We start from the raw sequence: 23,374 nt of genomic DNA, 5'->3' as shown, positions 1-23,374 counted from the left end.
GTGGCTTTAAAAATCGGGAGACCAGATGGACGGCGATTTCAGCGTTCGGACTCAAAGTGTAAAACGCGGTAGGTTCGGGAGTTATTGATTCCGTAAAAATTAGGAGCCGTCACATCAATCCCGCCGCTCCTCCTGTCTCTTCTTCCTTGGGATCCATCCCGCATCTACCTTGGTTTCAGCCACCAGCCAACCAGCGCCATCCTCCCTCCGCTCGTCGTCCAGTCCGATCTAGCAGCGGCACCAGGTCGTGCCCCTGCTCTCCTCCTTCTCTCTCTTCTCTCTCTGATTCTATCTCTCACCCCGACCTCCCTGTTCTTCTATAAGAGCCCGCGGATCCCGCTCGAACGTCCGGGAGCGCCTGCAGCTCGCGTCTCCACCCATCGTCGCCGCCTCTTCGGCCATCCCCACCACCGCCGGCGAGCATCATCACGCCCCAGGTCGCGTGCCCCTGCCTCTCTCTTCATCTCCCTCTCCATCTCTCTGCTCTCTCATGGTCTCTCTCTCTCGTTCTCTGCACAGGGACATGGCGCCGCTCGTTCTTCTGCAAGCCGGAGCAAGGACCCGTAGGAACCCCGCCGTTCGGATCCGCAACCCCGTGCCTCCTCCTCGCACATGCCCGGCCGCGCCACCGGAGCCCGCAGGTCGCGCGCCCGTCGCCCTTGCCTTCTCTCTTCTTCCCCTTTTCGTTCTGCTCCATCCTCTCTGAATCTCTCTCTCTGTTCAAGTGCAGAGGAAGTGCTCCGTCGCCCGCTGCATGTAGCCGCGCTGCTCCCCTTCCCCGTCGCCTTCTTCACTGGACCGAGCAGCTGCCGGTCACCTTCGCCTTGAGCTGCCGGAGAACGCGCCCGCCGCTGCAAGTCCCAGCACGCGCCCGCGAAGACTCTGCTTCCAGTGCCGCCGTCTTGTTCGTTCTCTGCCGCGTCAAGCTCGATCCGGTCCCCGTTGACCGCGAGCGTCGGCTGGGTCACAGCCGCGCAGGCCCAGCTCCCTTCGCCCGCGAGGCCCAGCTCCGCATGCCCTTGCAGGCCCAATGTGAGCAGCCCGGCTCCGTCAGATTCGGCCCGATGCAATTTTTTCCCTCTGGACGATTTTAGTTATTAATCCAGAGAATGTCGGTTTTACAGAAAAACCCTCAACATTCATGCATTTAATAACTCATGAACCGTGCATCATATTAAAATATTTTATACATGTAAAATGTTTAGAATTCATTCTAGTTTCATAATATGCTACTTTCATCCATGTTTAAAATGTTTAACTTGCTGTTTGCTTTAATTTGCATAAATGCCATGTTAAAATATTGTATTTCATAACTAAATAACCGTAGCTCCAAATTTAATAAACTTTATATGTAAATGGGGTAGAAAAATGCATAGTTTAACATGGTGCACTTTATTTCCCTGTTTAACAACATTAAAATGGTGTTTTAGTCAGAACAATACCAACTTTGAAATATGCATATGGGAATTTTCTGGAATTGTTGTTTGTTATTTCCGGCCTCATTTAAACTTGCCTAAATAGATAGTTTATATATGTTTTACCTCTTGCCATGTTTAACAACATTTAATATTGTTGGGTACATAAACAAGAGTGAAATAAATAATTGAACGTGGCGCTTCGCCAATATGCAACTCGTTGCATATTGAGCTCCAGTTAACTTGTAGTTTTGTTTGTGCACTTTGCCATGCCATGCCTCATTAAACCGGACATGCATCATACTTGATTTTGCATCATGCCATGTTTATGTGATGGTTGTTTACCATGTTGTTTGCTTCTTTCTGGTTTGCTTCTCTCGTTAGCTTCGGTTTCGTTCCGGAGTTGTGATGATTCGTTCGACTACGCCCGCTTGTCTTCTTCTTGGACTCGTTCTTCTTCGTCGCGGGATCTCAGGCAAGATGACCATTACCCTCGATATCACTTCTATCTTTGCTTGCTAGTTGTTCGCTCTATCGCTATGTCGCGCTACCTACCACTTGTCATATCATGCCTCCCATATTGCCATGTCAAGCCTCTAACACACCTTCCTAGCAAACCATTGTTTGGTTATGTTACCGCTTTTGCTCAGCCCCTCTTATAGCGTTATTAGTTGCAGGTGATGTTGACGATTGCTCCATGTTGGAACATGATTATGTTGGGATATCACAATATCTCTTATTTTAATTAATGCATCTATATACTTGGTAAAGGGTGGAAGGCTCGGCCTTATGCCTGGTGTTTTGTTACACTCTTGCCGCCCTAGTTTCCGTCATACCGGTGTTATGTTCCTTGATTTTGCGTTCTTTACGCGGTTGGGGTTATGGGACCCCCTTGATAGTTCGCTTTGAATAAAACTCCTCCAGCAAGGCCCAACCTTGGTTTTACATTTGCCTCACCTAAGCCTTTCCCTTGGGTTTCCGGAGCCCGGGGGTCATCTGAATTTACCCCCCGGGCCAGTGCTCCTCTGAGTGTTGGTCCGAACCGAGCAGCCTGCGGGGCCACCTCGGGGGAACTTGAGGTTTGGTTTTACTCGTAGCTTGTCTCATCCGGTGTGCCCTGAGAACGAGATATGTGCAGCTCCTATCGGGATTTGTCGGCACATTCGGTGGTTTGCTGGTCTTTTTTACCATTGCCGAAATGTCTTGTAACCGGGATTCCGAGTCTGATCGGGTCTTCCCGGGAGATTGAATATCCTTCGTTGATCGTGCGAGCTTGTGATGGGCTAAGTTGGGACACCCCTGCAGGGTATAAACTTTCGAAAGCCGTGCCCGCGGTTATGTGTCAGATGAGAATTTGTTAATGTCCGGTTGTAGGGAACTTGACACATGACTTAAATAAAATGCATCAACTGCGTGTGTAGCCGTGATGGTCTCTTTTCGGCGGAGTCCGGGAAGTGAACACAGTTTTGGGTTATGTTTGAACGTAAGTAGTTTTAAGGATCGCTTCTTGATCACTTCTAGCTTCTCGATCGTTGCGTTGCTTCTCTTCTCGCTCTTATTTGCGTATGTTAGCCACCATAATTGCTTAGTGCTTGCTGCAACTCCACCTCATTACCCCATCCTACCCATAAGCTTAAATAGTCTTGATCTCGCGGGTTTTGAGATTGTTGAGTCTTCGTGACTCATAGATACTACCAAAACAGTTGCAGGTGCTGATGATACCAGTGCAGGTGACGTATCCGAGCTCAAGTGGGAGTTCGACGAGGACCTTGGTCGTTGCTATGTTTCGTTTTTTGATGATTAGTAGTGGAGCCTAGTTGGGACGATCGGGGATCTAGCATTTGGGGTTATCTTCCTTTTCATTTGTATTTGTCTGTAGTCAGACTATGCGTGTACTCTGATGATGTATGTTTAATTAATGTATTGTGTGAAGTGGCAATTGTAAGCCAACTCTTTATCCCATTCTTGTTCATTACATGGGATTGTGTGAAGATGGCCCTTCTTGCGACAAAACCACAATGCGGTTATGCCTCTAAGTCGTGCCTCGACAGTGGAAGATATAGTCGCATCGTTATATCATGATAAATGTTTATTATTCATGCTAGAATTTTTTTAACCGGAAACATGATACATGTGTGAATACATAGACAAACAGAGTGTCACTAGTATACCTCTACTTGACTAGCTCGTTAATCAAAGATGGTTATGTTTCCTAACCATGGACAAAGAGTTGTTATTTGATTAACGGGATCACATCATTAGGAGAATGATGTGATTGACTTGACCCATTCCGTTAGCTTAGCACTCGATCGTTTAGTATGTTGCTACTGCTTTCTTCATGACTTATACATGTTCCTATGACTATGAGATTATGCAACTCCCGTTTACCGGAGGAACACTTTGTGTGCTACCAAACGTCACAACGTAACTGGGCGATTATAAAGGTGCTCTACAGGTGCTTCCAAATGTACTTGTTGGGTTGACGTATTTCGAGATTAGGATTTGTCACTCCGATTGTCGGAGAGGTATCTCTGGGCCCACTCAGTAATGCACATCACTATAAGTCTTGCAAGCATTATAACTAATGAGTTAGTTGCGGGATGATGTATTACGGAACGAGTAAAGAGACTTGCCAGTAACGAGATTGAACTAGGTATTGAGATACCGACGATCGAATCTCGGGTAAGTAACATACCGATGACAAAGGGAACAACGTATGTTGTTATGCGGTTTGACCTATAAAGATCTTCGTAGAATATGTGGGAGCCAATATGAGCATCCAGGTTCTGCTATTGGTTATTGACCGGAGACGTGTCTCGGTCATGTCTACATTGTTCTCGAACCCGTAGGGTCCGCACACTTAAAGTTCGAAGACGGCTATATTATGAGTTTATGTGTTTTAATGTACCGAAGGTAGTTCGGAGTCCCGGATGAGATCGGGGACATGACGAGGAGTCTCGAAATGGTCGAGACGTAAAGATCGATATATTGGACGACTATATTCGGACATCGGAAAGGTTCCGAGTGGTTCGGGTATTTTTCGGAGTACCGGGGACTTAGGGGAATACGGGGAAGAAGTATATGGGCCTTATTGGGCTTTAGGGGAGAGGGAGAGGCAGGCCGCCGCCCCCATTGACTAGTCCGAATTGGACTAGGGGGAGGGGCGGCGCCCCCTCCTTCCTTCTCTTCCCTCTTCCCTTTCCATGACTCCTACTCCTACTACTTGGAAGGGGGGATCCTACTCCCGGTGGGAGTAGGACTCCTCCTAGGGCGCGCCATAGATAGGGCCGGCCCTCCTCCTCCTCCACTCCTTTATATACGGGGAGGGGGCACCCCTTGGAGACACAACAATTGATCATTGATCTTTTAGCCATGTGCGGTGCCCCCCTCCATCATAGTCCACCTCGATAATATCGTAGCGGTGCTTAGGCGAAGCCCTGCGTCGGTAGAACATCATCATCGTCACCACACCGTCGTGCTGACGGAACTCTGCCTCAACACTCGGCTGGATCGGAGTTCGAGGGACGTCATCGAGCTGAACGTGTGTTGAACTCGTAGGTGCCGTGCGTTCGGTACTTGATTGGTCGGATCGTGAAGACGTACGACTACATCAACCGCGTTGTGCTAACGCTTCCGCTTTCGGTCTACGAGGGTACGTGGACACACTCTCCCCTCTCGTTGCTATGCATCACCATGATCTTGCGTGTGCGTAGGATTTTTTTTGAAATTACTACGTTCCCCAACAGTGGCATCCGAGCCTGGTTTTATGTGTTGATGTTATATGCACGAGTAGAACACAAGTGAGTTGTGGGCGATATAAGTCATACTGCTTACCAGCATGTCATACTTTGGTTTGGCGGTATTGTTGGATGAAGCGGCCCGGACCGACATTACGCGTACGCTTACGCGAGACTGGTTCTACCGACGTGCTTTGCACACAGGTGGCTGGCGGGTGTCAGTTTCTCCAACTTTAGTTGAACCAAGTGTGGCTACGCCCGGTCCTTGCGAAGGTTAAAACAACACCAACTTGACAAACTATCGTTGTGGTTTTGATGTGTAGGTAAGAACGGTTCTTGCTAAGCCCGTAGCAGCCACGTAAAACTTGCAACAATAAAGTAGAGGACGTCTAACTTATTTTTGCAGGGCATGTTGTGATGTGATATAGTCAAGGCATGATGCTAAATTTTATTGTATGAGATGATCATGTTTTGTAACCGAGTTATCGGCAACTGGCGTGAGCCATATGGTTGTCTCTTTATTGTATGCAATGCAATCGCCCTGTAATGCTTTACTTTATCACTAAGCGGTAGCGATAGTCGTAGAAGCATAAGATTGGCGAGACGACAACGATGCTATGATGGAGATCAAGGTGTCGCGCCGGTGACGGTGGTGATCATGATGGTGCTTCGGAGATGGAGATCACAAGCACAAGATGATGATGGCCATATCATATCACTTATATTGATTGCATGTGATGTTTATCTTTTATGCATCTTATCTTGCTTTGATTGACGGTAGCATTATAAGATGATCCCTCACTAAATTATCAAAGTATAAGTGTTCTCCCTGAGTATGCACCGTTGCGAAAGTTCTTCGTGCTGAGACACCACGTGATGATCGGGTGTGATAGTGTAACGCCCGGGTAATCAAGCTATAGTAATTCCCCGCTAATCATGCCACGTCACCTCGGTTACTATTGTTAACCGTGCGATGATCCAAAACCGTTTCATAATTTAAATTCAATTAGTGTCAACAATAAAAGTTTTTCAAAATTTAAAACAAAATGTTCGAGAGATGCCATATTTTGCATAAGTAAATATGGTGTAGTAAATACATTTTTATAAAATGCCTAAATAATTTAAATTGAAATAAAACAGAAAATAAAATAAATAAAATAAAGAAAATACAAAAGAGAAAACAAACAAACAAAAAGAAAGGGAAAAGGAGCCCCCCTGGACCCTGGCCCAACTGGGCCAACCCCCAGGCCCAGCCGGCCGGCCCACCCCGCCCCCACTCCCTTATCCACTCCTCCCCCACTCCCCCCAGTACCCACCGACACCCCCCACGAAATATCCCCCCTCTCCCCCGATTGGATCGGGATCGAGGAGGAGGCCATCGCCCGTCGCGTTCGACCCCGCCGCCCCTGGACCTCTCCGCCGCCGCCCGGATCGTCGTCGCCCGGAGTCGCCTCGCCTCCTCCCCTGCGTCGCCTCGTCCCCGTCCCCCACCCCGAGCACCGCTGCCCCGTACCCTACGCCCCGCGGTGAGGCTCCGCCTTCCTCCGCTTTCCCCGCTCACCGCCGCTATTGGCCGTCCGCATCAGCCGCGCGCCGGCCTCGCCCCGCCGCCGGCGCTCCTCTCCGCCCCTGCTCGTGCGTTTGGCTGCCCTGCCACCGCACCTCCTCCCGCAGCTCCGCCCGGCCTCGCCCCGTTCTGCCCCGTCGCGCACACCCGCACCTGGCCACCGGCCCGCGCCCCCGCGGCCCCCTCCTTCGCTCTGGCCGCCAAGGCCTGCGCCCGTCGTGGCCTCACCCCGGCCGCCCCCTGTCCCGTCGCTGCGGCCTCCTTCCCCCACGCGCAGGCGACGCCCCACGCCCATGGCCACCTCTGGCGCTCCGGCGCCCGCGCCCTGCTCCTCCCCTTCTGCCCTACCGTGGCTTCGCCGCTGCCACGCCGGCGAACCCTCCCCCTTGCCGTGGCCCCGGCTGGCCGCGTCCAGGTCCAGCGCCCGCGCTCGCCCGCGCGGCTACCGAGCCCGTCCGCGCGCTCGTGCGCGCCCACGGCCGCACGCGCGCCCGCTCGCCCGTGCGCTCGCGCCCACTATGGCCGAGCCCGGACAAGTCCGGTGCCCAAAGGGCCCGGGCGGACATGTCCGCCCCTGGCCTATGACAAACGGGGCCCAGCCCCAGAACGAAATAAAAAAAGGAAATGAAAAAAATAAAAAAAATAATAAAAATAATTAATTAACTTATTTAATCATGTTAATATTAATTAATTCAGATTAATTAAACTAATAACTAATTAACTACTGATAATTAACTAACAGTCACTGACAGGTGGGACCCACCTGTCAGGTTGACCAGGTCAACGGTCAACGTTGACTGCTGACGTCAGCATGACATCATGCTGATGTCATAAATCCAAATTTCGAATTAAATTAAATAATTAATTAAATTCCAGAAATTAATAAATTCTTTTGAAAATCATATCTTTAATCCGTAACCCGGATGGAAATACTTTGTACATGAAAGTTGCTCAGAACGACGAGACGAATCCGGATACGCAGCCCGTTCGTGCGCCACACATCCGTAGCATAGCAAACCTGTAACATTTCACCTCCGGTTCATCTGTCCGAAAACGCAAAACATCGGGAATACTTTCCCGGATGTTCCCCCCTTCGCCGGTACCACCTACTGTCGCGTTAGGACACACCTCGCACTGCTCATTGTCATGTCACGCATCGTCATGCTTATGTTTGCATTGTATTTACTGTTTCTTCCCCCCTCTTCTCTCCGGTAAACTACGAGACCGACACTGCTGCTGCCCAGTTCGACTACGGAGTTGACGACCCCTCCTACTTGACAGAGCAACCAGGCAAGCCCCCCCCCCTTGATCACCAGATATCGCCTATTCTTCTCTATACTGCTTGCATTAGAGTAGTGTAGCATGTTACTGCTTTCCGTTGATCCTATACTGATGCATAGCCTGCCCTTGCTTCTACTGTTGTTACCTTTACCTGCAATCCTACATGCTTAGTATAGGATGCTAGTTTCCATCAGTGGCCCTACATCCTTGTCCGTCTGCTGTGCTATACTATCGGGCCGTGATCACTTGGGCGGTGATCACGGGTATATACTTATATACTATATACATGACACATGTGATGACTAAAGTCGGGTCGGCTCGTAGGAGTACCCGCAAGTGGATCTTTGTGGCGGAGCGACAGGGCAGGTTGAGACCGCCTAGGTGAGAGGTGGGCCTGGCCCTGGTCGACGTTCGCGGTTACTTAACACGCTTAGCGAGATCTTGGTATTTGATCTGAGTCTGGTCATTTGGTCTATACGCACTAGCCATCTACGCGGGAGTAGTTATGGGTATCCCGGCGTCGTGGTATCAGCCGAAGCTCTTTTTGACGTCAGCGACGGAGCGGCGCGTGCCGGATTGGACTGGAACGCCACTAGGCTAGGTCTGCTTCCGGCCGCCCTCGCAACGTGCAGGTGTGCAATGGGCGATGGGCCCAGACCCCTGCGCGCATAGGATTTAGACCGGCGTGTTGACCTCTCGGTTGAGCCTAGGTGGGGCTGCGACGTGTTGATCTTCCGAGGCCGGGCATGACCCAGAAAAGTGTGTCCGGCCAAATGGGATCGAGCGTGTCCCTCGGTAAAAGGACGACCCGGAGTTGTACCTTGACCTTCTGACAACTAGAACCGGATACTGAATAAAATACACCCTTCCAAGTGCCAGATACAACCCGGTGATCGCTCTCTAACAGGGCGACGAGGAGGGGATCGCCGGGTAGGATTATGCTATGCGATGCTACTTGGAGGACTTCAATCTACTCTCTTCTACATGCTGCAAGATGGAGATGACCAGAAGCGTAGTCTTCGACAGGACTAGCTATCCCCCTTTTATTCTGGCATTCTGCAGTTCAGTCCACTGATATGCCCCTTTACACATATACCCATGCATATGTAGTGTAGCTCCTTGCTTGCGAGTACTTTGGATGAGTACTCACGGTTGCTTCTCTCCCTCTTTTCCCCCTTTCCTTTCCACCTGGTTGTCGCAACCAGATCCTGGAGCCCAGGAGCCAGACGCCACCGTCGACGCTGACTCCTACGACACTGGAGGTGCCTACTACTACGTGCAGGCCGCTGACGACGACCAGGAGTATTTAGGAGGATCCCAGGCAGGAGGCCTACGCCTCGTTCGATCTGTATCCCAGTTTGTGCTAGCCTTCTTAAGGCAAACTTGTTTAACTTATGTCTGTACTCAGATATTGTTGCTTCCGCTGACTCGTCTGTGATCGAGCACTTGTATTCGAGCCCTCGATGCCCCTGGCTTGTATTATGATGCTTGTATGACTTATTTATGTTGTAGAGTTGTGTTGTGATATCTTCCCGTGAGTCCCTGATCTTGATCGTACTCATTTGCGTGCATGATTAGTGTACGGTCAAATCAGGGGCGTCACAAGTTGGTATCAGAGCCAGGTTTCGATCCTGGGACCTGTGGGTTATGGGCCCACGTCGCCATTGGGTGGTACTAGGATCTTTTACTCCTCGACCTTTACTCTGGGACTCTGAAATCTCTTCTACTCGGGTTAAACGAATTTACTAACTCTAACACTAGGATCCCGTGACCGCATTCACCCCAAAGTTGGATAAGCCATAGTTGTTTCTTAGAATAGTATTTTGAACAATTCACACACTGTCATTTGACTCCTTTGAAACGTCTTTGCTTTCAGATGGAACCCACGAGGCAGGTCGTGCGTCACACGACGGCCATTGGTGCCTCGGGATCACCGGCTGTGCTAGCTGAGATGATGACCTATTTGGGTTATCGCTGGCACCCTGACTACACCGTCTACGAGGAGTACCGGGACTTTAACCAGGAGCAGTATCGTGCCATCGTCCACCTCTACTCGCGGGAGTATGACTCCACTACTGTGCTGCACACCGCTCATGGTGTTGGTGTGACCATCGATATGGCTGTCCACGATGCTGCCTATGCTGCTCTGACACGTCTTCGTGGAGAGTATCGGGAGTTGGACACCTCCCCTTTCAGGCACATTGCTATCGCATCTGATGTTGGTGCGGAGGGATACTATATTGCTGCCTACTCCACTGTCACCCGAGAGCCCTTCTACCATCAGAACCTGGTTCTGCATGCTGATGGGCTGGATCGAGCTAACCGAGCTCTTCGCCACGAGATGTACACCACCCGTCAGCACCTTTACCGTGCTCTGACGCTGCTACACCCCTTTGTCCGATCTGGACAGCTACCGCGTACTGCGATCTACCCAGCCAGGACCGTGATGCCCCACGGTGTCGGTTGGCCAGAGGTGGGAGGCTACTCTCCCGCACTTGGTCCTCTTCTGCCACCTGAGCGTCGGGCTCTACACCTGAGTATCCGCGGCCCCCAGTCTGCTGACATGGAGGGCTATCCGTTGCCTCACTACCAGCTGTCGGGCTACGATTACCTCCACAGTTCCTCTTGGGACTGATGTAGGCTTGCTTGTTAGTGTTAGATGCATTCGCCGCGAGCCTGTGTGCCGCCTATGATGTTTTAGTCTATGTACTGAACTCTATGCATGACCCTTTTTGTAAGTTATGCCGACTACTATGTAGTAGCTATCATGCTCCTTTCATTATGCATGTTTCATCATGAATGATTCTTGTCTTTGCAAATTTCTCAATGCTGAACTACCCCTGTTATATATTAGCAGGATGGTTAGACCAGGTGGTCGTGGTAGTGGTGGCAATGCCCCACCACCACCTGAGTACATGGCTGGTATGATCCAACAGTTCGAACTGAACCGCCAATTCATGGAAAATATGATGGCTCAGTTTCCTCGCCCCAATATGGACCAGCAACCAACCCCAGTAACTCTGCAGGATTTCATGCGCCTGAACCCAACTGTGTACCGCAGCTCAACTCAGCCTCTGGATGCTGATGACTGGCTCCGTGACATCACCTATGAGATGGAGTCTGCCGATGTAGCCCCTGCCAGCTATGTCAACTTTGCTTCCTTCTTTCTGAAGGGACCCGCAGCTCAATGGTGGGACAGCCACAGGCGTACTCTGCCAGCTGGAACAATCATCACCTGGCCAGACTTCCAAGCTGCTTTCCGTGCCCGCTTCATTCCTCAGGGAGTCATGGACCGGAAGAAGCGTGAGTTCCGCAACCTCACCCAAGGCAACAAAACTGTTGAAGCTTATCAGCGGGAGTTTCTGGACTTGTCTCGCTATGCTGAAGAGGACATTGCAACTGATGCACGCAGACAGGAGAAGTTCCGTGATGGCCTTCAAGCTGACATCAAGCTCGCACTTCTAGTGCATGACTTTGCTGATTTCGCCACCTTGGTGAACAAGGCCATCAATGTTGAAACTGGCCTGCAGGAATACCAGAGCTCTCACAGGCGCAACCGTGACACGGGCTCATCTTCGGGCTCGCCCTCACAGAAGCGTAAGATATGGATCCCGAACAGCATGTACCGTCCAAATGCATCTGCCCCAAGGCAGACCTATACTGCACCTCGTCTGCCTCCACCACCATCTAGGCAGTCAAGACTTCCAGCCCCACCGTCCCAAGCCCCTGTTCCCACTCCCAATAATGGCTTGTGCTTCAGGTGTGGTCAACCAGGGCACCGTGCTAGAGAATGCAACCAGAACCAGAATCAACTGGCCCTTCCAGCAACTGGCCATGGAAGCAACTAGCCCCGCAGCAACAAGGCCAAGTCTTATGGTCGTGTTCATGCCAACCACGTTGATCTCAACGAAGCTCAAGACCAGCCTGCTACTGTGATGGGTACACTCCTCGTAAATTCAGTACCAGCATCCGTTTTATTTGATACAGGTGCATCACATTCATTCATGTCAGAAGATTTTGCATTCATGCATGGCATTAGAAGCGAAGACATGAATGCTTCACTATTAGTACACACCCCTGCGGGCCAATGTCGAACCTCCATGATTTGCAACGACGTCCCCGTTGAAATCGAAGGACTGGAATTTCTTGTCTCTCCCATCGTACTGAAGTCTTGTAGCATCGATCTCATTCTGGGAATGAATTGGTTAAAAGCGCATACTGCTTCAATCGTTTGCACCACTAAGACCGTCCATCTGCTACACCCTTCAGATGAGATAGTTACTTACCAAGCCCATCTGGTGCAAAATGCCGAGGCAAGGCTCTATGCATTGAATGCATTGAACGCTGCACCACTCGAGGGCATTGAAAACATTCCCGTCGTGCGTGAATTCCTCGACGTCTTCCCTGAAGAACTTTCAGGGATTCCCCCTGCTAGAGCTGTCGAATTCATCATCAACTTGAAACCAGGCACCACTCCTATAGCCAAGCGACCCTACAAGATGCCGCCGCATGAACTCCTTGAGCTTAAGGAGGAAATCGACAATTCTCTTCGCAAAGGATTCATTCGCCCAAGTTGCTCTCCTTGGGGAGCACCTTCTCTCTTTGTCAAGAAGAAGGATGGGACAAACCGATTAGTTCAAGACTACCGTCCAATAAACCAAGCTACCATTCAGAATAAATACCCTCTTCCTCGGATCAATGATCTGTATGATCAACTGGCGGGTTCGTCAGTGTTCTCTAAGCTCGACTTGAGGTTGGGTTACCACCAGATCCGTGTTCGCGAAGAGGATATCCCAAAGACCGCCTTCGTGACTCGATATGGTTCATACGAGTACACCGTCATGTCTTTCGGTTTAACCAATGCTCCAGCCACCTTCTCTTGTCTGATGAACTATATATTCATGGATTACCTCGACAAGTTCATCGTGGTTTATCTGGATGATATCCTGGTATTTTCCAAGAACGAAGAAGAACATGCTGAACATCTTTGACTTGTGCTGGAAAAGCTACGAGAGCATCAACTATATGCCAAGTTCTCCAAATGTGAATTCTGGCTACCGGAAGTAACCTATCTTGGGCATGTCATCTCTAAGGATGGTATTGCCGTCAACCCTGAACGAGTCCAGGCTATCCTTGATTGGACTCCTCCCAAGAACGTTAAGCAAGTCAGAAGTTTTCTCGGTCTCGCCAGCTATTGCCGTCGATTCGTCGAGAACTTCTCCAAGATCGCCAGGCCTCTGACTAACCTGTTGCATAAGGGCGTCAAGTTCCAATGGACAGACAAATGTCAGGAAAGTTTCCAGGCACTCAAAGACAAGTTGACTTCTGCCCCAGTTCTAGCTCCACCTGATACTAAGAAGGACTTCGTCATTTACTGCGACGCTTCCCGTCAAGGATTAGGCTGTGTCCTAATGCAAGACCGCAAACTGATTGCTTATGCCTCTCGGCAATTGCGCCCTCACGAAGAGAACTACCCAGTTCACGACCTCGAACTTGCTGCTGTCATTCATGCGCTGAAACAGTGGCGACATGACCTTCTCGATAATCGTTGCGAGATCTTCACTGACCACCAAAGTCTGAAGTATCTGTTTACTCAGCCAGATCTGAACCTCCGTCAGCAGAGATGGATGGAGCTTGTTGCAGACTTTGACTTGGGTATTTCCTATACGCCAGGCAAGGCTAATGTAATGGCTGATGCCTTGAGCCGCAAGTCTTACTGCAACCACCTCCAGGTTCACAAAGTTCAGCCCTCGCTTGTTGAAGAATTCAGGAAGCTGAACCTCCATATTGTTCCTCCGGGTGCACTCGCTCCCCCTCCTAAGGAGTTTGGCAAGGTGAACCTCCACGTTGTTACCCAGGGTTCCCTCAATACCCTAGTTGCAAAACCAGATCTCGTGGATAGCATCAAAAGGCTACAGAAGTATGACTCTGAATCCCACAAGATTAAGCGCTACCTCACAGAAGGAAAGCCCTCATTCTTCACTATTGCTGAAGATGGCACCTTATACTTCAAGGGCCGCCTAGTGGTGCCATGTGCAGAGAAAAACCTGGATATGACACAGGAAGTTATGAAAGAAGCTCATGATACGCCTCTATGTATCCATCCTGGTAGTACAAAGATGTACCAAGACATCCGTCAGAGATTCTGGTGGTCTAATATGAAGCAAGACATTGCTCGTTATGTTGCTGAGTGTGACGTTTGCCGTCGTATCAAAGCAGAACATCAAAGGCCTGCTGGAACTCTGCAACCTATCTCTATTCCTGAATGGAAATGGGACCATGTTGAGATGGACTTCGTCACTGGATTTCCCAAATCACAGAAAGGTAATGATGCTATTCTTGTCGTCATTGACCGGCTTTCCAAAGTTGCACATTTTCTGGCGGTCAAAGAAACGATCACTGCTAGCCAGCTGGCAACGCTCTATATGTCCAGGATTGTTTCACTCCACGGTATTCCATTGGTTATCAGTTCAGACCGTGGCAGCTTATTCACTTCAAGATTCTGGGCAAGTTTCCAAGAAGCCATGGGAACTCATCTGTCATTCAGTACTGCGTTTCATCCTCAGTCGCAAGGGCAAGTTGAACGCGTCAACCAAGTTCTCGAAGACATGCTTCGAGCTTGTGTTATTTCCTTCGGCAAGAAATGGGAGGAATCTCTCCCGTATGCTGAGTTCTCTTATAATAATAGCTATCAAGCTAGTCTGAAGATGGCCCCCTTCGAAGTGTTATATGGACGAAAGTGTCGAACCCCTCTGAACTGGTCAGAAACTGGGGAACGTCCACTCTTCGGTCCGGATATTATCCAACATGCCGAAGAACAAGTCCGCATTATTCGCGAGAATCTCAAGACTGCTCAGTCACGTCAGAAGAGTCAGTATGACCGTCATCATAAAGAAATGGTCTATCAACCTGGCGAAAAGGCTTATCTTCGAGTCACACCAATGAAGGGTGCTCACCGCTTCGGAATCAAGGGCAAACTAGCTCCTCGATATATTGGCCCATTCATTATTCTCGAAAGGCGTGGAAAAGTGGCATACCAACTGGAGCTTCCACCGAACCTTTCTCAGGTTCACGATGTGTTCCATGTGTCACAGCTCCGCCATTGCTTCAAGGACCCAATCCGAGCAGTGGATCATGAAGTGCTCGAATTGCAGCAGGACCTCTCCTATAAGGAGCATCCGGTCCGCATTCTCGACCAAGCTGAACGCCGCACATGTCAGAAGGCGATCAAGTTCCTCAAAGTCCAGTGGTCGCACCATTCTGAAGATGAAGCCACTTGGGAACGAGAGGATCGTCTGCGCGAAGAATATCCCGCATTTTTTTCTTCTACCTCCTAAATCTCGGGACGAGATTTCTTGTAGTGGAGGAGATTTGTAACGCCCGGGTAATCAAGCTACAGTAATATCCCGCTAATCATGCCACGTCACCTCGGTTACTGTTGTTAACCGTGCGATGATCCAAAACCGTTTCATAATTTAAATTCAATTAGTGTCAACAATAAAAGTTTTTCAAAATTTAAAACAAAATGTTCGGGAGATGCCATATTTTGCATAAGTAAATATGGTGTAGTAAATACATTTTTATAAAATGCCTAAATAATTTAAATTGAAATAAAACAGAAAAGAAAATAAATAAAAGAAAGAAAGAAAATACAAAAGAGAAAACAAACAAAAAAAGAAAGGGAAAAGGAGCCCCCCCACTGGACCCTGGCCCAACTGGGCCAACCCCCAGGCCCAGCCGGCCGGCCCACCCCGCCCCCACTCCCTTATCCACTCCTCCCCCACTCCCCCCAGTACCCACCGACACTCTCCCCCCCCCCCCACGAAATATCCCCCCCTCTCCCCCGATTGGATCGGGATCGAGGAGGAGGCCATCGCCCGTCGCGTTCGACCCCGCCGCCCCTGGACCTCTCCGCCGCCGCCCGGATCGTCGTCGCCCGGAGTCGCCTCGCCTCCTCCCCTGCGTCGCCTCGTCCCTGTCCCCCACCCCGAGCACCGCTGCCCCGTACCCTACGCCCCGCGGTGAGGCTCCGCCTTCCTCCGCTTCCCCCGCTCACCGCCGCTATTGGCCGTCCGCATCAGCCGCGCGCCGGCCTCGCCCCGCCGCCGGCGCTCCTCTCCGCCCCTGCTCGTGCGTTTGGCCGCCCCGCCACCGCACCTCCTCCCGCAGCTCCGCCCGGCCCCGCCCCGTTATGCCCCGTCGCGCACACCCGCACCTGGCCGCCGGCCCGCGCCCCCGCGGCCCCCTCCTTCGCTCTGGCCGCCAAGGCCTGCGCCCGTCGTGGCCTCACCCCGGCCGCCCCCTGTCCCGTCGCTGCGGCCTCCTTCCCCACGCGCAGGCGACGCCCCACGCCCATGGCCACCTCTGGCGCTCCGGCGCCCGCGCCCTGCTCCTCCCCTTCTGCCCTACCGTGGCCTCGCCGCTGCCACGCCGGCGAATCCTCCCCCCTTGCCGTGGCCCCGGCTGGCCGCGTCCAGGTCCAGCGCCCGCGCTCGCCCGCGCGGCGACCGAGCCCGTCCGCGCGCTCGTGCGCGCCCACGGCCGCACGCGCGCCCGTGCGCCCGCGCCCACTATGGTCGAGCCCGGACAAGTCCGGTGCCCAAAGGGCCCGGGCGGACATGTCCGCCCCTGGCCTATGACAAACGGGGCCCAGCCCCAGAACGAAATAAAAAAAGGAAATGAAAAAAATAAAAAAAATAATAAAAATAATTAATTAACTTATTTAATCATGTTAATATTAATTAATTCAGATTAATTAAACTAATAACTAATTAACTACTGATAATTAACTAACAGTCACTGACAGGTGGGACCCACCTGTCAGGTTGACCAGGTCAACGGTCAACGTTGACTGCTGACGTCAGCATGACATCATGCTGATGTCATAAATCCAAATTTCGAATTAAATTAAATAATTAATTAAATTCCAGAAATTAATAAATTCTTTTGAAAATCATATCTTTTAATCCGTAACCCGGATGGAAATACTTTGTACATGAAAGTTGCTCAGAACGACGAGACGAATCCGGATACGCAGCCCGTTCGTGCGCCACACATCCGTAGCATAGCAAACCTGTAACATTTCACCTCCGGTTCATCTGTCCGAAAACGCAAAACATCGGGAATACTTTCCCGGATGTTCCCCCCTTCGCCGGTACCACCTACTGTCGCGTTAGGACACACCTCGCACTGCTCATTGTCATGTCACGCATCGTCATGCTTATGTTTGCATTGTATTTACTGTTTCTTCCCCCCTCTTCTCTCCGGTAAACTACGAGACCGACACTGCTGCTGCCCAGTTCGACTACGGAGTTGACGACCCCTCCTACTTGCCAGAGCAACCAGGCAAGCCCCCCCCTTGATCACCAGATATCGCCTATTCTTCTCTATGCTTGCATTAGAGTAGTGTAGCATGTTACTGGCTCTATGTTCAAATACAACGGGTGCAAAACAGTTGCACATGCGGAATACTCAGGTTAAGCTTGACGAGCCTAGCATATAACAGATATGGCCTCGGAACACTGAGACCGAAAGGTCGAGCGTGAATCATATAGTAGATATGATCAACATAGTGATGTTCACCGTTGAAACTACTCCATCTCACGTGATGATCGGACATGGTTTAGTTGATATGGATCACGTGATCACTTAGAGGATTAGAGGGATGTCTATCTAAGTGGGAGTTCTTAAGTAATATGATTAATTGAATTTTAATTTATCATGAACTTAGTCCTGGTAGTATTAGCATATCTATGTTGTAGATCAATAGCTCGCGTTGTTGCTTCCCTATGTTTTATATATGTTCCTAAGAGAAAACTAAGTTGAAAGATGATAGTAGCAATGATGCGGACTGGGTCCGTGATCTGAGGTTTATCCTCATTGCTGCACAGAAGAATTATGTCCTTGATGCACCGCTAGGTGACAGACCTATTGCAGGAGCAGATGCAGACGTTATGAATGTTTGGCTAGCTCAATATGATGACTACTTGATAGTTTAGTGCACCATGCTTAACGGCTTAGAATCGGGACTTCAAAGACGTTTTGAACGTCATGGACCATATGAGATGTTCCAGGAGTTGAAGTTAATATTTCAAGCAAATACCCGAGTTGAGAGATATGAAATCTCCAACAAGTTCTACAGCTAAAATATGGAGGAGAATAGCTCAAGCAGTGAGCATGTGCTCAGATTGTCTGGGTACTACAATCGCTTGAATCATGGAAGTTAATCTTCCAGATAAAATAGTGATTGACAGAATTCTCTAGTCACCATCACCAAGTTAGTAGAACTTCGTGATGAACTATAGTATGCAAGGGATGACGAAAACAATTCCCAAGCTCTTCGCAATACTAAAATCGGCGAAGGTAGAAATCAAGAAAAACATCAAGTGTTGATGGTTGACAAGACCACTAGTTTCAAGAAAAGGGGCAAAGGGAAGAAGGGGAACTTCAAGAAGAACGGCAAGCAAGTTGCTGCTCAAGTGAAGAAGCCCAAGTCTGGACCTAAGCCTGAGACTAAGTGCTTATGCTGCAAAGGAACTGGTCACTGGAAGCGGAACTACCCCAAGTATTTGGCAGATAAGAAGGATGGCAAAGTGAACAAAGGTATATTTGATATACAGATTATTGATGTATATTTTACTAGTGTTCGTAGCAACCCTTCGGTATTTGATACTGGTTCAGTTGCTAAGAGTAGTAACTCGAAACGGGAGTTGCAGAATGAACAGAAACTAGTTAAGGGTGAAGTGAGGATGTGTGTTGGAAGTAGTTCCAAGATTGATGTGATCATCATCGCACACTCCCTATACTTTCGGGATTAGTGTTGAACCTAAATAAGTGTTATGTGGTGTTTGCGTTGAGCATGAATATGATTTGATCATGTTTATTGCAATACGGTTATTCATTTAAGTTAGAGAATAATTGTTGTTCTGTTTACATGAATAAAACCTTATATGGTTACACACCCAATGAAAATGGTTCGTTGGATCTCGATCGTAGTGATACACATATTCATAATATTGAAGCCAAAAGATGCAAAGTTAATAATGATAGTGCAACTTATTTGTGGCACTGCCGTTTAGGTCATATTGGTGTAAAGCGCATGAAGAAACTCCATGCTGATGGGCTTTTAGAATCACTTGATTACGAATCACTTGATGCTTGCGAACCATGTCTCTTGGGCAAGATGACTAAAACGCCGTTCTCCTGAACAATGGAGCGAGCAACAGATTTGTTCGAAATCATACATACTGATGTATGTGGTCCGATGAATATTGGGGCTCGCGGCAGGTATCGTTATTTTCAGACCTTCACAGATGATTTGAGCAGATATGGGTATATCTACTTGATGAAACATAAAGTCTGAAACATTTGAAAAGTTCATATAATTTCAGAGTGAAGTAGAAAATCATCGTAACAAGAAAATAAAGTTTCTACGATCTGATCGTGGAGGAGAATATTTGAGTTACGAGTTTGGTCTTCATTTGAAACAATGCGGAATAGTTTCGCAACTCACGCCACCCGGAACACCACAGCGTAATGGTGTGTCCGGACGTCATAACCGTACTTTATTAGATATGATGCGATCTATGATGTTTCTTACCAATCTACCACTATCGTTTTGGGTTTATGCATTAGAGACAACTGCATTCATGTTAAATAGGGCACCATCTAAATCCGTTGAGACGACACCTTATGAACTTTGGTTTGGCAAGAAACCAAAAGTTGTCGTTTCTTAAAATTTGGGGTTGCGATGCTTATGTGAAAAAGTTTCATCCTGATAAGCTCAAACCCAAATCGGAGAAATGTGTCTTCATAGGATACCCAAAGGAGACAGTTGCGTACACCTTCTATCACAGATCCAAAGGCAAGATATTCGTTGCTTATAATGGATCCTTTCTAGAGAAGGAGTTTCTCGCGAAAGAAGTGAGTGGGAGGAAATAGAACTTGATGAGGTAACTGTACCTGCTCCCTTATTGGAAAGTAGTTCATCACAGAAATTTATTCCTATGACTCCTACACCAGTTAGTGAGGAAGCTAATGATGATGATCATGTAACTTCAGATCAAGTTACTACCAAACCTCATAGGTCAACCAGAGTGAGATCCGCACCAGAGTGGTACAGTAATCCTGTTCTGGAGGTCATGTTACTTGACCATGACGAACCTACGAACTATGAGGAAGCGATGATGAGCCCAGATTCCGTGAAATGTCTTGAGGCCATGAAATCTGAGATGGGATCCATGTATGAGAACAAAGTGTGGACTTTGGTTCACTTGCCCGATGATCGGCAAGCCACGGAAAATAAATGGATCTTCAAGAGGAAGACGGACGCTGATAGTAGAGTTACTATCTACAAAGCTAGAATTGTCGCAAAAGGTTTTCGACAAGTTCAAGGTGTTGACTACGATGAGAGTTTCTCACTCGTATTTATGCTTAAGTCTATCCGAATCATGTTAGCAATTGCCGCATTTTATGAAATCTGGCAAATGGATAGACAAAACTGCATTCCTTAATGGATTTATTAAAGAAAAGTTGTATATGATGCAACCAGAAGAGGTTTTGTCAGTACTAAAGGTGCTAACAAAATATGCAAGCTCTAGCGATCCATCTATGGACTGGTGCAAGCACCTCGGAGTTGGAATATACGCTTTGATAAGTTGATCAAAGGATATAGTTTTATACAGACTTGCAGTGAAGCCTGTATTTACAAGAAAGTGAGTGGGAGCACTACAACATTTCTGATAAGTATATGTGAATGACATATTGTTGATCGGAAATAATGTAGAATTATTCTGCAAAGCATAAAGGAGTGTTTGAAAGGAGTTTTTCAAAGAAAGACCTCGGTGAAGCTGCTTACATATTGAGCATCAAGATCTATAGAGATAGATCAAGACGCTTGATAAGTTTTTCAATGAGTACATACCTTGACAAGATTTTGAAGTAGTTCAAAAAAGAACAGTCAAAGAAAGAGTTCTTGCCTGTGTTACAAGGTGTGAAATTGAGTCAGACTCAAAGCCCGACCACGGCAGAAGATAGAAAGAGAATGAAAGTCATTCCCTATGCCTTGGCCATAGGTTCTATAAAGTATGCCATGCTGTGTACCAGATCTATTGTATACCCTACACTGATTTTGGCAAGGGAGTACACACTACTAGAAAAAGGCTTACTAGTGGCGCACCAGTTTTGCCTACTAATGGCGCACTACTGGTGCGCCACTAGCATCACGCCACTAGTAATTTTTACTAATGGCGCACCGCTGGTGCGCCATTAGTATCTGGTACTCTAATGGCGCACCAGGCAGTGCGCCATTAGTATAGGCCCCGGTGCGCCATTAGTATGCCTCCCAGTGGGCATGTGCTTTGCCATACTAATGGCGCACTGGTGGGCGATGCGCCATTAGTATCCTTTGGCATACTAATGGCGCACGTCTGGGTGATGCGCCATTAGTATGTATATTAGGGTTTTTTTTCTTTTCTGATATTTGCACAGATTACAAAATATATTATTGGACAGAATATAAACAGCACCACACAGCAACAGCAGATTCATCGAATACAATAGAAGATTAGTCTCCGAATACAATTCATCATATTAGTCTCCGAAATCAAAAGACCGAACAAAGATAGAACATTACAAGTCTCGAGACCGCGAGTAGCGAGTTTGTCGAAATTAATACTAATCCTAACAAGTCCTACTAATCATCATCATACAACTTCAACTCGTTATTAATAACAAGTCATACGATCATCATCCTGATAGTCATCGAACCAACCCTACTTAATTGTTCTTAGCACATGATCATCAGTATTAGGCAGGACCTAAAATACCCTATTTAAGGTAAAATAGCATAAAACAATATAGACCCTGACTCTCCATTATGGAGAATGGAGATCATCCTGTCTCCAATTCTTGCGCGGCGCTTCCTTTTGCTTCCAAGAACCTCCTTACGACTGTCCATACATTTTTTCCATTCTCTGGTTAGCATGTCTCCACTTCTTCTAGAAATCCGGTATGGACAATTGAGATTTGTAGGATGACCTGGATATAAGTTCAAAACTTGAAGGCTGCCATTCTGATACATCAAATGAGGCACACAATCCTCTGGGATTCTCTGTTGAAAAACATAGTAATAACTTCATAGTTAGCAATGATGTACTAGTTTTAGAAGTATGCAAAAGATGCACGGATGTCGTAATAGTACAAAATCTTACCAGGGTATCTCCATGGTAGTTACCGTAGTTCAACACGTGCACTAGTGGCACGTATTGACCATAATGTTGAGGAGTTTGATTGTAGATATTGTAATTCTCAAGATCAGTACAAAATCCGACCAGATGATTTTTCTCCTGATAAGTTAACTCGGAGCCATCGGTGTAGTGGGTTTTGTCTACCATTTTCCGCACATTTTTTGAACAATCAAAATAAGCTGTCAATGGAAATAAGTTGTCAACTATTTTGAAATAAACAATATAGATTAGTTAATAATTAACTATGTTTGAGAAACTCACATAGCGGTAGAACTGGAGGCGTATCAACAAGGACCCAAATGTCCATATTGTCTTGGTCGATGCCAGGATCACCAAGATCCATGGTGACAAGCATACCCTCATCAAAACCATACATCTTGCAAAATGCTTCCCAATTTTTGCAACCAAAATGGGTTACGCTCTCAGCATTATACAGATTTACTTCAAAATCCACATCATGATGTGTCCTTAGGTGAATTTTCTTCGTTTCAAAATTTTCATGATCTTCAAAATCCATCCTCTCCAAGACATAGCGTCTTGCATGGCATGGGATAAACTATACTCGAATTGTAAAAGATGAAATTACACGTTGGAATAGTTGAAGTCATGCTTAATTATGAAAAAAACACTTGTCGGCGTTGCGTACCGTTTCAACTTCGAAGGTCTCCTCGAGCTTAATGCTGAAGCGCCGATCATCGTCCAGGTGAGGCCTGTCGCACAGACCTCGACCGTCGTGGCACCAGTCGCACTCCCCCGAGAGACTTTCGTCGTCCGATGACGACATTTCCTATGTTCATAATTCAAAACTACATCATCTCTGTTGGGTCCAATAAGATAATCCACAGTGTGGTGAAAACACGCCCATCCAAATAGAATATGTGGTATGGGCTTTTTTAGTAGGTCATCCTACCAGATTAGGGTTTATCGATGACGAGCAACTGACATTAGTAATAACTATGAGTAGATATCACACTTCTATATGAATAACACAAGAGGCAGTTGATCCTACTTAATTAAGTACTAAGATACCCCGGCCCATGCATTAGTCGGAAGTGCCCCATATGTCCTATTTTTAGCAAAGTCATGCTAAAATTCACGGAAAATTTCAGCATGACCTTTGCTGAAAAT

The 23,374-nt window shown here is 48.0% G+C and overlaps 1 long non-coding RNA gene across 2 annotated transcripts; it reads left to right on the top strand.

The window, feature by feature from the left end:
- The first annotated feature begins 171 nt into the window (after nucleotides 1-171).
- Nucleotides 172-3,377, top strand: LOC109770678 (uncharacterized). 2 transcript variants are annotated; one of them, XR_012180853.1, is made up of 5 exons: nucleotides 172-437; nucleotides 520-641; nucleotides 731-1,032; nucleotides 1,800-1,890; nucleotides 3,119-3,377. It is a non-coding gene; the product is annotated as an uncharacterized lncRNA (long non-coding RNA). The 2 variants fall into 2 exon arrangements; XR_002234663.4 differs by having other exon boundaries at nucleotides 173-437; nucleotides 1,800-3,377.
- The last annotated feature ends 19,997 nt before the right edge of the window (nucleotides 3,378-23,374 follow it).

This window comes from Aegilops tauschii, chromosome 1 (genome assembly GCF_002575655.3).
Source record: "Aegilops tauschii subsp. strangulata cultivar AL8/78 chromosome 1, Aet v6.0, whole genome shotgun sequence".
Taxonomy (NCBI): domain Eukaryota; kingdom Viridiplantae; phylum Streptophyta; class Magnoliopsida; order Poales; family Poaceae; genus Aegilops; species Aegilops tauschii.
The sequence above is the reverse complement of the archived record's forward strand: the minus strand, read 5'-3'. Positions and strand labels throughout refer to the sequence as shown.